The 16,389-nt window shown below is 38.9% G+C and overlaps 1 protein-coding gene across 3 annotated transcripts in view; it reads left to right on the top strand.

Moving 5' to 3' along the window:
* The window catches only part of smtnl2 (smoothelin like 2), a 31,379-nt gene that overhangs the window by 7,714 nt on the left and 7,276 nt on the right, over positions 1–16,389 (top strand). The window lies entirely within an intron of this gene.

The raw sequence follows: 16,389 nt of genomic DNA, 5'->3' as shown, positions 1-16,389 counted from the left end.
TCTTTATCAGAAATTAAATCAATCAATGGGATTCCCTCTGTAGTTTGTCTTGGGAGACAGAGATCATCAGCCGGTGAACAACCAGGTTAACGTCCGCAGGTCAGATGTTTATCAGCCGTTTGATTTACGGCCCGCTTGGTTTGTCGTGTCGCAGCTCGGTTCTGGAAAAGTGAAAGGTTAATCACAAAGGAGCGGCCGTGTCAATGTTTCATTCGTTTTGATTTAAAGTCGCCGCATCATTTGCTCACTGCCGCAACCGACATGTCAAGGCAGAAAATTGGGCTTTTCAAAGAGGAGGAAAAGAAAGCCGGGGCAAAAAAAAAAAACTTGAAGAAACATGATTTGACCGAATTGTGGTCACATTTTTACAAAACATCTGAACTCCCAACGCCTGCAGTGTCGAATTACCTATTTGTTTATTTCCATTCACCAATTGATATCCGCATTTTTAGTTCGCAAATTCGGAGGAATGTTGATAGGCGAGGCCAAAACCTGTTTTTCAAAATGATTGATGTGGAAAGAGCATTCAATTATAATAAAGTTGGGGTTTATAGTAAGGCAGTAAGTAGTTTCTGTCCAACAGTCATCTTGGACAGAAACTCCCTTCATATAAAATGTGCAGTTTTATTTTTTGATCTTGATTTATCAGGAAACCTTTATGTGACCGGGTCACCAGCCTCCTCTTTACTTTTTTGAAATTATAATATATAAATCATATAACAAGTCCTATGAACATTACTGACTGACACGTCTTCCAGTGCAGTGTCAATCCGCCTTTTCATATATTCTAGATTAGTATCTTGGCCGATGCGAGATCTTTCCAGAACAATATTTTATCTGTAAAGCGGACGATCATGTAGGTTTGCAATGTAGCATCTATATAAAGAGTTCCATTGCCAGCTGATGAAGCTGATATTGCATTAATATTTTGGCAGCAAACAAACCAAAAATGCAACATGCTGAAATCCACTGTAGAAACACTCAAACAATGGGACACGCTAACATCTCGTTGATTTCAAAATGAACGTTTCCCCAAAGTGACGTCATGTTTTGCATTACCGGCTCCGCTCTCTTACCCGCTCCGTCCTAACTTCTCTACCCTCGGCTCCATCCGTCACTGACGTTGCACAACTCAACCTCGATTCCTATCTTTTTCCTTATCTGTGAACAGCAGAACCCCTGCGTCTCGCCTGCAGTGTTTCAGTCTGGGAATGCTGATGGACAGATTGAACACTCAGGGCACTAAATGTACTGATTCCAGTCCAAAATTTGAGTTAATCTGTGATTGCGATACTGTTGTACATGTTTGCAAGCACTGATCGCCCCCCCAACCCTCCCTTTTAGGTCACAGAGAGGGTAAAAAAAATTGGCGCTGCAAAAGCAGATTTTTTTGGGCCTAAAATGTATCGGATGTCACCTTTAATGCGACATTGTCCTTTTAGTGTTGTTTGCAAAGCATCCCGTGTTTGGTTTTGTTTGTTTTCCTCATCTGTCAGCGAAAAGTTAATGCCTCTTTGGTAGTTGGCTTGATGGTGAACTTTCTTACGAGCATGTGGAAAGACTGCAATATATAATGGACTTAAAAACCAAACCATGTGTTGAGGTAGAAATAAAAAAAGGAAGAAGAAAAAAAAAAAACAGATCCAGACCACCACTAATATTTAATGATGTGCTCCTGAGGCTGTGTGAACTCAGTCCACTAGATTTAGACCAAAACATGACTTTTTCAACGTAACTTACGGCTCCCCAGTGTTTAATTTATTTCATGGTTGATTTACTTGCGGCGGGGATAAAGCAGATCTTTTTATTCTGCTGTTATAAAACACCTACGTAAACGTACATAAAACACAACATTCATATAGGACTGGTGATCTCCAGGATGATGAATGGAAGGTTTAGGTTTCTTCATTTGTTATCTTTTTATCGTATTTTATTTTATTTTATTTCTTGCCTGTGTTTCTAACACATTAGCACTAGTTGAAATCTGAAATGATTTAGAATTAAAATTATTTTGAGTTTTATTAATATCTGAACATCGAAAACATTAGGAGACAAAATAAATAAATTATGAGATTTTTTAGGAACAGTTGTAGCTGAAACTTCATCACAAAGCATCCAAAAAAAAAGTTATAATAATCCCAAAAAATATTTATCAAGTTCCCCAAGAACTCCCCAAGAAAGATTAAATTAAATCATTTTCTTTTCCTGAAAACAACTCTTGAATTCTCAGACTGGTTTTATATGCTGATGACTGAATGATTACAAAAAATCAAAATGAGCAGGATGCCAAAAAGCAGGTGTTCTTAAATTTGTCACAAAAAGAATCCTATTCAATTAAAAAAAAGATACAATTATTAATGTTTTCCACTGCCGTGCAAAAGATTTACTGGATTTTTTTTTTTTTTTTTTTTTTTTTTTGCTGCCTGTGTTTGGGGGGAGGCGGGTCACAGATCATCTGACAAAAATAAACACGAAAAGGACCACCAATGTGCAGCTGTTGCGGCAAAGTGCAGTCAGCTGCCTTTCATTTGGCTGCTACAAAGTCCACTACGGCCAAAACATGAGCGTATGAATTGACATAGTCATAAAAATGAAAATGCAGGGCTGCAGTGGCTAGTTAACTGAAGATGATAAAGGTCAATTTTTCTTTTCCCCTTTTTTGGGGGACACAATTGGATGAGCTTATGATAAAATGTGTATTTTGTCGAGAACAAGAAACACTGCACCACTTCAGGTATTCCATATATTGAAAACCAACACTTCCATGCGAATGATGGAACATTGGAATTGTCAAATGAATGTTTAATATAACTCAACAAATTGTGGCAATCATCCTGTTTTGAAGAAGAAAATGTAAAATAAATAAATAAATAAACAAACAAACAAATAAATAAATAAATAAATAAATAAATAAATAAATAAATAAATAAATAAATAAATAAATAAATAAATAAATAGAATTAAAATTAAATTAAAAAAAATAAAAAAAGAAGAAAAAAAATGTAAAAAAAAATTAAAATTAAAAATAGACGCACTGTAGCAGGTTCATGAGCAGGATCAAGCTTTTTCACTGTTACTGATTCCATGTTATTTGTTTTGTAATTGCATTTGGCAAAATCACCAAGAAGTTACTATCATTATTGTTATTATCATGGTCAGCATGACAAGCAAGAAGGTCCCTGGTTCAATTCTGACAGGGGAGGCGTACAGTGTGGAGCTCTGTGTCTGCCTGGGTTTCTTCCGGGTTCTCACCATTCCTCAAAAAGTTGAAATCGTGAAGTAGGTTAAGAATTATTGAATTCACCAGATTTGTGAATGAGCAACAGGTGACCGGTCCAGGGTGGACCCTGCCTCTTGCCAAATACAGAATAAGCAGTATGAATAGCACAGGATAAGTGGTATAAGACAGTGAACAAAAGATAAAGATTATTATTATTATTAATGTTCTTTTATTATCATCATTATGATGCTCGTCATCGTCCCTTAGTTGTCGAGGTGAAGGAGTTAATGCAAATGCAGTCTCAGCAGCTGTATGACATTATCAAGTTATGCAACTGGTAACTTGTCAGAGGCCGCTTTCAACGATGACAAGTCGGCGGCAGTTTTCATAATGACATGTCATTGAACACTTTTCCATGGACTCTGATTTCATCTCCACTGACAGCTACTTGGTTGCATCACTTGGATTTTTTAGGACTGAAAGCATTCGTTTTGATGTGGTCGGGGGGAAATCCAGCATTCGCTTCACAGACGGATGATTGAGTTTTATCCTGTGTGTTTGAGTTCGGCAAAGGGTTACCCCGCAAAGTACCGTGTGATGTTGTTTACGCCCGGAGGGACGCTGAGTTAGCAGCGACAGTCTGATTATGAGACCCTGCTCTCCCTCTCTTTACGGCTCCTTCCTCACCCCAACACCCTTCCCCCGCCTAACCGGGATTCCTGCCCGCCCGACTGTCAACGCATAAGCATACAAAGAGTTTTAAAAAATAAACCTGCTAAACATGTTTTTTTAACCAAACGGCTGCTATGTATTTACCTTATTTGTCACTCTACTGATAATAACAATCATTATTATTTGTAGTTGTAATAGTAGTGATAGTAGTAATAGTAGTATAATTGATTATTATTATTATCATTATTGTTGTTATTATTATCATTGTTGGCATTGGTGTTATTATTATTATTGTGTTGTTGTTGTTGTTGTTGTTGTTATAATTCTCATTATTATTATTATTATTATTATTATTATTGTTATTATTATTATTATTATTATCATTATTATTATTATTATAAGGATGAGGGCTTTAACTGAAACAATAAATGAATAAAATAAAAAACATTTCCATTGGCTTGAAAAAGCTTTCCTGTTGAACTTGTGCCAGTAGTCAGATTGAAATGTTCTGAAGTCAATGCTTCTTGATATTAAAGTTAAGACTCAAAATTCAAGCAGGGCACAGCTGAATTACGTGTGTGTGTGTGTGTGTGTGTGTGTGTGTGTGTGTGTGTGCGTACACATGCTGGGGGGTTTAGCAGAGGTATGCAGCCACTCCCTGGCTACCCCTGGCTCTCTTAATGACTTCCAGACAATAGACTGTGTTCCCGTCACCATCTCTGTGGAAACAGGTTAATAACTGACTGGCCAGTGGAACAGATCACCCTCACTGCCCTCTGGAACCAGTAAGCTTTACTGAAAGTGAATTTAACACCATTACACCTATGTCATGCTCAGTGCACCCTGGGAATACCTCACTGTTTCACTTACCTGCCCACAGATCCCGGGCATGAATTACAAATTTTAGACGCTTGTCCGGGTGGAAGTACTGAAGTACCGAAGCACTTCTGTCGGGGAGGGGAGTCATTCGGTTTTCAACTTTTGCCAGACATTATGTCTCCTACCGCAGGAGGTGAGCTCAGATATGAGTATTTCTTAAGGCAGCGGTTTGAGCGTGACCCACAGTTCATCCATCTACCTGTCAATCAGTCAGAAAGATGATTTCACATTTACAGCACACAGTCAGGATAAAAAGGAAAAATAAATGGTTGAGCTTGATATATACTGAAAGACCAAATAATTCCACAACTTGCAGGTTTTAATTATATTCTCTTATTTATTCCATAAAGTAACTTCTAAGAGTTTTTAATTGTTAGAAGCAACATTTTTGCTCTTAATAAAAGATAAAATGCGTACTTATCTTTTCTTATCATTTTGTGTAAAGAGATATTTGGATGGTGCTGCTTATGTAGATAGTTTTACAATGGTGAAAAGAAAATTACAATATATAATAAAAAAATATATTGTATAAATGTCGAAATGCACAAAGGACAATTGAAAAGTTAAGCAAAGGAACACAATGGAAAATATATAAGAATATCAAAACCATAAATTATGTATCATTTATGCAGACTAAAAAATTACACCATTAATTACACAGATTTTTTAAAAAAATCAACCATAAAATGTGAAAACAATACATTCAGGATAGGATATTCTTTAAAAATCCCAATGTTAGATAGATGTTGCACGTAAAGGAACAAACACCTGACGTTGAAGTCTGGGTATCCGAGAAATCGGATCTTCTGGTTGTGTAACGTCTCTGACTTTTATGAGCATGTTTACATGCATTGCAGGCCAGGCGGCCCCTCAGGACCAAGAATAAACATGATACAGGCCACGATGGGCGCAGGCAGTTTTTTGTGTGACAGATCTGGTTATAATAGTCACATCAATCACCAGCTGTCCGGAAAAAAATAAACGATCCTCAGATGTGTTGGTGTCACATCGTGGTTGGAGTTTCTTTTTTTGTCAATTTTAGTATTGGCCAATCACCTTTCTTGCAAAAAACACCCTTTGTTTTACTTTTGTTGCTCTCTGTAACTGGAGTATGCAATATGCTGTTTTCTTTATAAATTGAAATGTTTTTTTTATCTTACATCGTTTTTACGCTTTGTGATTTCAAAGTGCTTTACGCTGGAAAACACTCACCCATTCACACTCACACACCGCTGCCACCGGAGCTGCTGTGCGAGGCGCTGGCCAGACCATCAGAAGAAACTTGGGTTTTGTGTCTTCCTCAACGACACTTGGGACTTGCAGACAGAAACTACCAACCCTTCCAATTGAAAGGATACCATATCTACCGAGTAATGCCACCCATATATTTAGGGAAGACTTAGAAAAGACTCGTGCTAAACTATCATCTCACATCTAGAGAGTAGTTTGTGGAGTTTTAAGTCTCAGCCTCGTCTGTTTTTACAAAGACTGTGGATCTCTTATCTAAAGACTTGGAAAAGACACAAGGAAAACTCCAACTAGATTCTTTCAGCAATTTTTTTCCCACCATACAATGTTTCCACCGGGTATTTTCCTTCTTCACTCGGTCATGATGCGTTGGACAGTTGACATCGTACAAGTTGGGCTGTTCTGCCAACATCTCCACCATTCATTCCTCTTTCTGAACGATTTATACTGATCGGAAATACCATCTCAGCCATCATTACGGCTCTGGCTATTGTCTGTCCACCACAGGGGTCATGAACCTTTTTGACTGGGAGAGCCACAAACGGCAAATATTTCTAAATATATTTCATAAAGAGCCATATAGTATTTTCAATGTACAATGAATTAAATATGTCTTACTTTTAATGTGACCTCTGGTGCTGCATGGATTTATATGTGACCGTTTCACTGATGCAATTTTATTGCATTGTATATTAGACTTACCGCAGATCCAAATGCAAACTCCTCTGTCCATGCAGCCTGGAATGCACAGTAAATAATGTTTTTTTTTTCTTTTCGCCATCTTTTCCGTTACAAGGGTTGACGCGGATAAATGAGTTGGCTATCTGATATAATGTATTTCTTCACCTTTACAATGACCCGGACGTGCTCGGAAGCCGTAGGTTCCCGACCCGACCGACGGGTGACCTGTGAAATTTATCTTCAAAACTAATTTCTGTTTACTTTAAAATGACACAGTATAATGAAGAAATATCACAAGTATTTTAAAAATCGGTTCCAAACTGATTTTTTTTTTCAACTCAAAATTGTCTGGGAGCGGTATGCTGTCACCAGAAGAGCCATATATGGCTGGCCAGCCATAGGCTCCCAACCGCCAGGTTTCCTTTTTCCAGTTTTGTTGGAGCTCATCTATCGGTTGTAGACTTTATTACATCACCGTAAAGACTGAAAGTCTTGCGATAACGTTAAAACACATTGGATATTTTCGCAAGGCCAAGTCTAGCAAAAGACTGATCTAAGACTGTCAGATTATCACTGTAGCTTAACAACCGAGATGATGGGAACGCGCTGTGATTCCTCCAAAGACCCTTAAGATATCCTTCTGACTTCCAGTTTTAAGTCTGCGACTGCAAAAATTGTAAGCTGTGAGCCTGGCATAAGTCGAAGCCGCCCTAGAAAGCTCGATTGCCGTTTGCGTGCAGAGCTGAGGAGACAGAAGAGTAAACATCTTTTCTGCTCTCCTATACACTCGATTCCAGTTGGAATTATTATTTGATGCTGGTTGTGTGCTTCAAACAATGGCAGCGGTAATAATGGAGTTGGTGCTAAATCTGCAGCCGTAGAGACGCCGGAGTGTGAGTGGACGAGTAGGAGGAGAGGGGATGTCTTGGATGTGACCCGACGCAGCTGTCTGCCAAAGTTCTGTATCAGAGAGCGTGTAGATAAATGGGGAGGTGTTCAACAAACTTCACTGTATATTATGGAGACTCTTATTCATGTATGTCAAAGTGCAATATTTCAGAGAAGCTTCAACCCCACTGCAGAAAGTGTTACATAAGTACGTTAAAGACAACCATAAAGTTATTCAAACAGGAACATACATACGGCAACACAGCCCAGCATTCTCGTGAATTCTTCAATTTCATTTTAAAAGTTCAATGGGGTGTTAACTATAATCGCAGACCGAAAACGGCTATATCAACAAGGCATCGGGAAAACAGTATGAAGGATGCCGCACTGAAATTTGGAATACTTAACAGACTACTCGCGAGAATACATAAAATACATAAATACATATTCCAAGATAGACAAATTAATTTTAACCAAATTCCCATTCGGGAGGCGGAAACAATATGCCGCTTGTAAAATATCCTCAGTGGCGCTGGGCGTTCTTGTTCCACGCTATCGGCCAAACATTATATCATTTCCATCCTTCGTGAGAATAAACGGTTTTGATTGGCTTGGCTGTTGCGAAGAAAGCAGGGGAAATGTGAATGAATGGGTGGGGTTTGGTGGCGGGTCAAGACAAATATGTTGAGTGAAATGAAACCGGACTTTGGTTTGTCAGGCTGTCAGGGCAACTGTAACACAAAGTCAAGTCAAATCGAAATCAAGCTATCGGCCGGAGATGTCCTCCGAGGATCCATTCACTTGATATTTGTTCCATTCACAAATAATCATCAATATTTATCTTCGAAACCTCATGGGGTGCTGTCTAGAATTTCGTCAAATGAAATCCAGTCGGTCAACTGGCTTTGACATGTCAGTCGGGACCGACGGGGTCGGCCTGACCGCTTGAAAGCTGTCTTTTCTAGTTTCCGACTGTCGGCGGTCATGGACTGCAAGAATCACATACTGGTTTGTGTGTTTTTTTGGCAGTGAAACTATTAAGTTTGCTAGATCGCAAATAACTCAATACAATAAATAGCTCCCTCTGATTGCGATCAAAACAACAAAATAAAGTCAAGGGTGAGTTGCCTTGAAGCTCAAACTAATCCAAATGCGAAGCTGATGCGTATCTGCGTGTTTAATGTAAAATTCTTTTGCAGTTTTACAGACAACTTGTCCAAATGGCCATAAAATGTTTTGATCTAATCATGGAATAATCCAAACAGTCACCGTCTAACGTCTCTTTTATAAAAGTCGATCCCCGCCCCCAACCCCAGCGTGAGGCACGTGCAAAAATCACGCATGTACAGTCACTTGCGTTCAGGGGATTGTGCGTTTACGAGCACGCCACATGCCGCCCGGTACAGTGTCATGACAGCTGCAATTAGTTTTTTTTTATATCTTTGAAGTTCAAAAGCTGAGCAAATTTTACAGTCGACCCCCCCCCCCCCCCAACTCGGAGTACCTGAGTGTTTTGGAAAGAAATTGAAGGCTTTGCAAACGCATTTTTTGAAGAACAGGTGGTCTGACTGTGCCTTTCGTTTTCCCTGAGGATTCCTCACCTCATTTTTTTTTTTTTTTCTTCTGGGACTTGCAAAGCGGGATTCCTCTGTCCCTGTTTGTTTCTCCATTTCCTTTGGTTGGTTGTATTTTATTTATTTTATTTATTTATCATGTAAAATATTGGTATATTCCAAAGAAACTATATCTATAATCTATCAGCAGGTCCCAGTTGCTACATAGGTCTGTCTGGTGTCTATAATTCTGTAATATATATATTTTTCAAATTCAGGGTGAGTTTTTTTTTCCTCTCATATCTTTCAGTTAAAGTTATGCTCAGTGTAAATATTCACTTGTACAAATCTGTAGGTATCGTTATTTGTGACGGAACCCGTTGAAATAGCTTTATTTGATGACTGTTGACATGGAATTGATGGAGATATCATCTATAAATTGGTCACCAGGAAGTCAACAACTTGGTATCTGAAATATTTACCCATTATCACCTGGAAACCTGATGGGTGAGTGGACGTTTCTTTTAAAAAAGATATAAAATGTGACAAGAAGTAGCCTGGATGCGAAGCTAAAAAACTAGCGGGAGTATTCCATGTGCATAATTTTCATCTATACCATAAATTCATAACAAAGCACTCACTGTTTTAATAATAATTTCAAGGGAAGAACGGATGGAGCGCTCGTTTTGGTACATTTGAATTACAGAATAGTAAAGGAGTGAATCAAAGTACAGCTATTGTGACTACGTCTAAAGGCAAGACGTGATGGACATGAAACAGACGTGCATAAATCAATAAGAATTTGATACTTGGAATGGGATCTGAATCTCAATGTCAATGCAATATGGCATCTCGTGTGTGCTTTGGAGCAACAGTGTTGCGATACCGTCCGAGCACGGGACGTTTCTGAGCAAACCTCTGCGTACCCTCACCAAACACCCCCTCCTCTCAACCCACTCGGCCGCTTGAACCTGACTTTATTGAAGTGTCGGTGATAAGGATGACACCGACGGCCAAACAATATCCTCTGACTAAACACAGGACCTCTTAACTCCCCCCGTTTGCACGGACAGGTTTCCCCGTCACGTGATTTCACCCAGAGCCCGAGCCAATAGCGTGGTGTTTGCAGACGTTCCAGCTTGGTTAGCATTACATGTGCGGCGCCCGCTGGGGTCGCGTGGAATTTGGAATGGAAATTGCCTGCCGTGTCAAGCGGGATTCATGCTGATTATCTTACAATGCATCGGGAACAGGGCTTTTCCGAGTAAACGTGCAATGGCACACATCTCCAGTGGAAGCGGGAGGAAGTATTGTAAAATAGGGTGCAATAAAGGGACTGTGTATGTGAAGATTGGGCCCGAGCCATACTCTCGCACCAATAACATAAAAATTAAGTTGGAAATGAATTGAAATACTGTCTGCACACATAGTAAAATATTTTATTTTCACTTAGAATTAAATGCTGGTAATGCGAGTAAAGGCCTTTCAAAAGCGTTTAAGCTCAAGAACTGAAGTGAATTTCATTTTAGCATTCATTCAGTCATAATCAGTACCGCTTATCCTGCAATGGACTGGAGCCAATCCACGCTGTCACTGGGTGAGAGTCAAGGCGCACCCAAAAATTGCATTTTTGTTGAAAAAAAAAATCCTGTTACCACACTTTCCCTATAACTTCCGTTCATCAATGCTCTATCACTTTATATTGCGTTGTATGCATGTTTATTGTGATAAAAGAAATATGTCTCCTGTCAAATGGATTTCTAATCAGCCTTGAGACATAAAAAAAAAAAACAATAAACGTATTATCAGAAATTAGAAAAAAAATGAAAACATCATTACAGTAAATGTATTTGAATTTTCAAATGACTTAGTTGGTGATGTTATATTGTTTGTTGGGTTGTTAGTTTGTTATTAGTTGTAGTGTCAGGTAGCTTCTTTGCAACCTGAGTGGGGATTCTAGATGTGTTTTGTCTTGGATTTTTGCACAAGGGATTGTAACATCGTGACATCTTGTGTATTAATGAATTGATCCAAAATGCTGTATTTGAAGGATGGATTACTGAAGATCCTAAATTCCCTCGTGGCAGGGATCTGTTTTTTTTCCCTTTAAAGTATATCCAAAATCAAAGCGTATATATATTTTTCAAAACACCCCACCAGTCAATAATCAATACATATCAGGATCACGCTCCCCCACCGGTCTCGGAGGAAAAAGAATAATTACGGCGCGTTTCCAGGAGCATTGACATTTTGTCACATCTAAGTCCATTGGTCAGAGAGTTAACTATTGGCAAAGTGATAATAAACATCGAGTACTGGCTTTTCCGGAATGACTTAAATGTTTATTGACAGAAATGACAGAAAACCAGGATAAGGAAACCCTGCACTCAAGGTTAGGATAGGAATGTCTTGTTCATGGGCGGTGTCGCCCTTTGGAAGACCACTGGTACGTTTTCTGTAAAGTGATTCAGTATTGTCCAGATGGAAAGTTTGTTAAAAGCTGTCTCGAAGGCACTTCTACTCAATAACGTAGTTTTGATTTATCCTTTCCCCCGCGGTGGAGGGTACTCCTTGCCAAAAAGCAGATCGGTGCCAGAACGTTTTTTGGGGGCAATTAATCTGACTCCGTTGGGATAGGACTGTCTGCCTCACCTTATTATTCTTTCTCCTTCGCCGCTCTCTTACTAACACTGAGGGCTTTTCCACATTTTCTGCTCTGTTTCACTAATTTGGTCCAAAACGTTTTATAGCTCACCGCTCGTGATGCAATGACGCACTCCGAGGGAGCAGGGGATTTGTTGTTCCCTGAGGAAAGAACTTTTTTTTTTTTTTTTTTGTGCCTTCACTTCTTTCGTCACGAGAACGTTACGAGGGGTTCGAGTGCGCATCTTTGTGAGCGAGTGCTCACGCATCTGCACATTTATGGGTTCTCCCGTCTTGTATTTGGTGCATTAGAAGAACTAACAGCAGGCAAGACCAAATTGCCGGTCAATTACCTTTTATCTTCGCTCTTGTCTGTTTAACTTTTTCCGAGCCGTGGACGTACGGGGATGGAACTAGATGTAAATGCTGCTTGGTCTATTTCGGAATCATCTCGACAAGAGGGGTTTCTACTTTTAGCCGCTTATCAGCACAGGGCAAACTTAGATTGTCATGTGTGCGTCAATAAAGGGAAACGTGACCTGCAATGCCAAGTTGGTGCAGGGATTATTGAGGCGATATCTTTTCTACCCTGAATTTACAAGGATACCAGGTTTCATCAGGCACAGGTGTTCATCCTGAGACTTTCATGAGACAAAATGTCTAAACCTGGCTTGCGTCGCAGGATTTTATTTGGAACTTTTAATTATTTATGAAAAGTTGTAATGCTAATGATTGGACATCGGTTAGATCTAAGACAGGGTCTGGAACACCTTTGAATAGCTCTTTATTAATCTCCCTTTACCCTTTACCTGACTCATTTCTGTCATTAAACTGTGTACTCAATGTGTTCAAATTGCCAAATGCAGTTTGAGGTGTTGTGAACGAGACATTTTTGAACTGAAATGCACCCACAGAGCCTTTTGAAATAGATATAAGTTTGTACACAATGAATACGCAAATATTTATATGTTAACCATTACAACTTTTTCCCAAAAACCAAATATTTGTATTGTGTGAACGTATCACGTGACTTGTTTTGCCAAAACCTATTAAGATACAAGTATTTAGATTTCACATAAAATATTGTGTTAAAACACATTTTATGCCTATGTAGCATTATTATTGTTGCTGTATCATTTTTATCATTATTATTATTATTGTTGTTGTTGTTGTTTTTGTTGTTGTTGTTGTTGTTGGATTTGTTGCCAAAACCTTATATTTAGGAACACATTGGAACACATTTTACGCCTCAGTATTATTATTATTATTGTTATTATTGGTGTTGTTGTTGTAGCATTGTGTGACCCTATAACATGACTTGTTTTGCCAAAACATGATATTCATATCCTGATTTTACCCGAAACATTGGAAAAAATTTTATGCCTCTGTAATGATTATGATTATGATTGTGAGTATGATTATGGTTGTGGTTATGATTGTGATTGTGATTGTGATTATGATAATGATTATTATATGTTGACTTATTTGAGTAGAACTTAAGAATTAGAGTTTCAAAATATATTTACCCAAACAATATTTTCCCTTTTGTGAAAGTCATAGATCTGGTTTTATTTAAACCACTGACGGTTTCTCTCAGCCGACCGCTGATAGCTTTCGCTTTGGACACCGGCTTGTTTTGTATATTTTAACAGGTTCTCAGTGCTTATGTTTCCACACCTGTTCAATTAATACTGTAAATATTAGCAGTGTAGCAGCTGCAAGCACTGACGCTGACCTGTGTCCTAACTTTAATTTAAAAGCCTTTTACCATAAACAACGAGGGCAATGTTGACGCTTGGTCGACAACTCGATTTTTCTTCTTATTCCATGTACATTTGTGGAATCAGCGAATTTCCGAGCAGATTTTAAGAGCTGCAACATTTTTTTTGTTGGATGACAGTGCCATAATTGCAGGTCTGTACCCCAAAGACCGGTTTCTTTGTTTATTCATACTTTATACCGAAACCGGTAATCCTGCAAGTCATCAAATCGGTCTAACGAATCCTAGCAGTGATAGTCGGTTAATCTGTCTGTGTATTTTCGTGACGATAAAATGTGTCGCGCACAAGTGCAATAGGTGCAGGATGTCCTTGGGGCAATCCCCTCATCTTATGTGTCACGGTCATCGGTGATCAACAGCATGTTCCGCCAAGAAATTTAGACCTGGAGATGGCAGTGGGTCTGCAGGACCATCAACAGCTCTGCTATCATGTTTCCCTTCTCTGGGTTTGGGTATCTGCTGATCTCAGTGCGTAAGCTTGGGTAGCTCCCCTCCTAAACGCCTTGCATTCAGCAATTTGTTTCCCCTCAACTCTCGGAATAGCCAGCTGTTTCCACTTCATGCTCCTGTCCCTCTCTCTCATCTCCCATCATGCAATACACATCTGCTCCCTCCCCCCACCTCTCTCACCTTTTCATGCATCATCCCATTTTATCGTACTCTGTTCCAGGTGTTTCAACAGCCATTTGAGAACACACAAACAAACAAAAAAATTCAGCTGTGCCCTATTTTAACTATTGATCTAATAGTGTATATGGGATAAAGCATACTCCACACAAACTTTTAGCAATTCTGTTGAAAGAACTGAACCAATCTCTTTCTATAATGTTCTTCAAATCATGTCACAGCAAGAACATATTTTTGTACAAGTGATAACGTCAATGCCCGTTGCCATCTAAAAATATACATTATTATATATATTACAACGATGATGTTGATGATGATGATGATTATAGTAAATTGATGATGTCAAATGAACAATAATAATAATGATAATAATAATAATTATTATTATTATTGTTATTATCATTATTATGTGTAGATCTAACTTTTAATAAGATTATCTGCACAAGTTCTATAATCTCACTTTATTTTCCTCTGGAAAGACCGAGTATGTAGTGTCGTCTGTTTGCATTTCACAGCGCTTTGTGGAGGGGATTGTCCAATCTATGGTCACACAGAAATAGCGCTACATACTGTCATGGTTTCAGCTAAATTCTGATTCTAAAAAAATATTTATCCGATTGTGAGAGCAAACATGAAAAAAGAGAACTCCTCAGATTTTGTTAGACAGATTTTGCCTGAACATCAAGGTCACATTTTTAGGTTTGCCCACACCTTAAGCAGAATTCTTTGTGAATGTTATATACATGCTCACTACTATTCAAATCCTTTAAGGTAAACACAATGTGTAATAGTATTATGACGCTACACACCACCTCCTTTCTTTCTTTTGTTTCAGTAAATTAGGTCAGCAGTGTTTATTAAACAATTGTTTTTATTTCCCAAGATGACTTCTGCTTTTTGTGTTCAGCTGGGAGCTGGATATCCTAAGTTTCCACATGGCCGACATTGACGGGAACATTTGACTGTTTATAAAATAATGATTTGTCTTTTTCCACAAAAAGGTGGGATGCAGTTATTTTAACTCTGTCCCATCATTTCGTTTCCAAAATGTAATTTTTGGCAATCCAAAAATCCAGTGTCAACCTTGAGTAATCATTTTCATCATTTTTGATCACGGATTCATGGGAACATATTTCTCATGAGATAACTGCATATAATGCAAGATTTTATTGTCATCAGGATGATGCTTGTTTTATTTAAAACAAGCAAATTTAAGATTTTTCTCAAAGCAAGCAAAACAAAGGAAAACGTAAAATAATCAATTCTTGACGGGCGACACAACTCAATGTCAATGTCTGTAAAACAGATCTCTCCGAATGTCTTCATCGATATATTTCGATGCAAAAACTGAGTCCCTGAGAAGTTTTTCAGAAGGCTGCGTGTTCATTAGGTTTTCGACAGCCGAGACACGCGGAGCAGATGCTGGCACTTTGCTTCCAAATATGCAGACTCTATCTAAACACACAACTGACGCATCGGCGTTGAAAGCCCCGATGTTCTCGGTTGAACGCGGCAAATCAGCTCTGTGTAATTGATTCCACTGTGACAGCCAAGTTAAAAAACACAACCATCTGTTAGGGGTTGGACTTCTCACCGCGATGCCTGCCAAACAACAGGTTGCTGCAGAAGAAGACGGAGCGTTTTCACAATTGTTGCCACAGGGACACATTTCCAGGAGCCTGTTTTTTTATATTTTTTTTCTTGTTGTGAGTTGTGCTGCTTTGTTTAAAAAACATGAAATGTTCGCACAGTCTACTGCTGTGTTTGACTTGATAAGTAGTTTGATAGGTAGTTTTGTACAGAACCACAACACAACAGGTATTTTAGTAAACATAATGCTGTGGAGTTTAGCTTTAAGGCTGCGGCCCTGAGCCTGCTCTCTGCGGAAGCCTAATATAACAGCATGTCCTGAAAGCCTATTTCAGGATGTGATACCCTGAAATGTTTGACGTGGTTTGATTGTGACCTTGAGAAAACGTGCGCAGCTATCGGTTACCCCACTGACCCCGGCGGTATCACCAAAGCGACCGAATATAAACACTACCCGTGCTCCGTCTAACCTTTCTCACAGCGCCACATGGAAAGTGACAGCCCGATGACTTACGCGGGTCAGCGGGATTCGAGATAAAAGGTATCTATTCAGATTCTGTTTGGAGAAAGGAAGAGAACCTCCGCGGCACGTCTGTCCCACAGACAGG

The sequence above is a fragment of the Fistularia commersonii genome, chromosome 3 (assembly GCF_037954325.1).
Source record: "Fistularia commersonii isolate RoL2024-O1a breed Wild chromosome 3, RoL_Fcom_v1.0, whole genome shotgun sequence".
Lineage (NCBI taxonomy): Eukaryota > Metazoa > Chordata > Actinopteri > Syngnathiformes > Fistulariidae > Fistularia > Fistularia commersonii.
The sequence above is the reverse complement of the archived record's forward strand: the minus strand, read 5'-3'. Positions and strand labels throughout refer to the sequence as shown.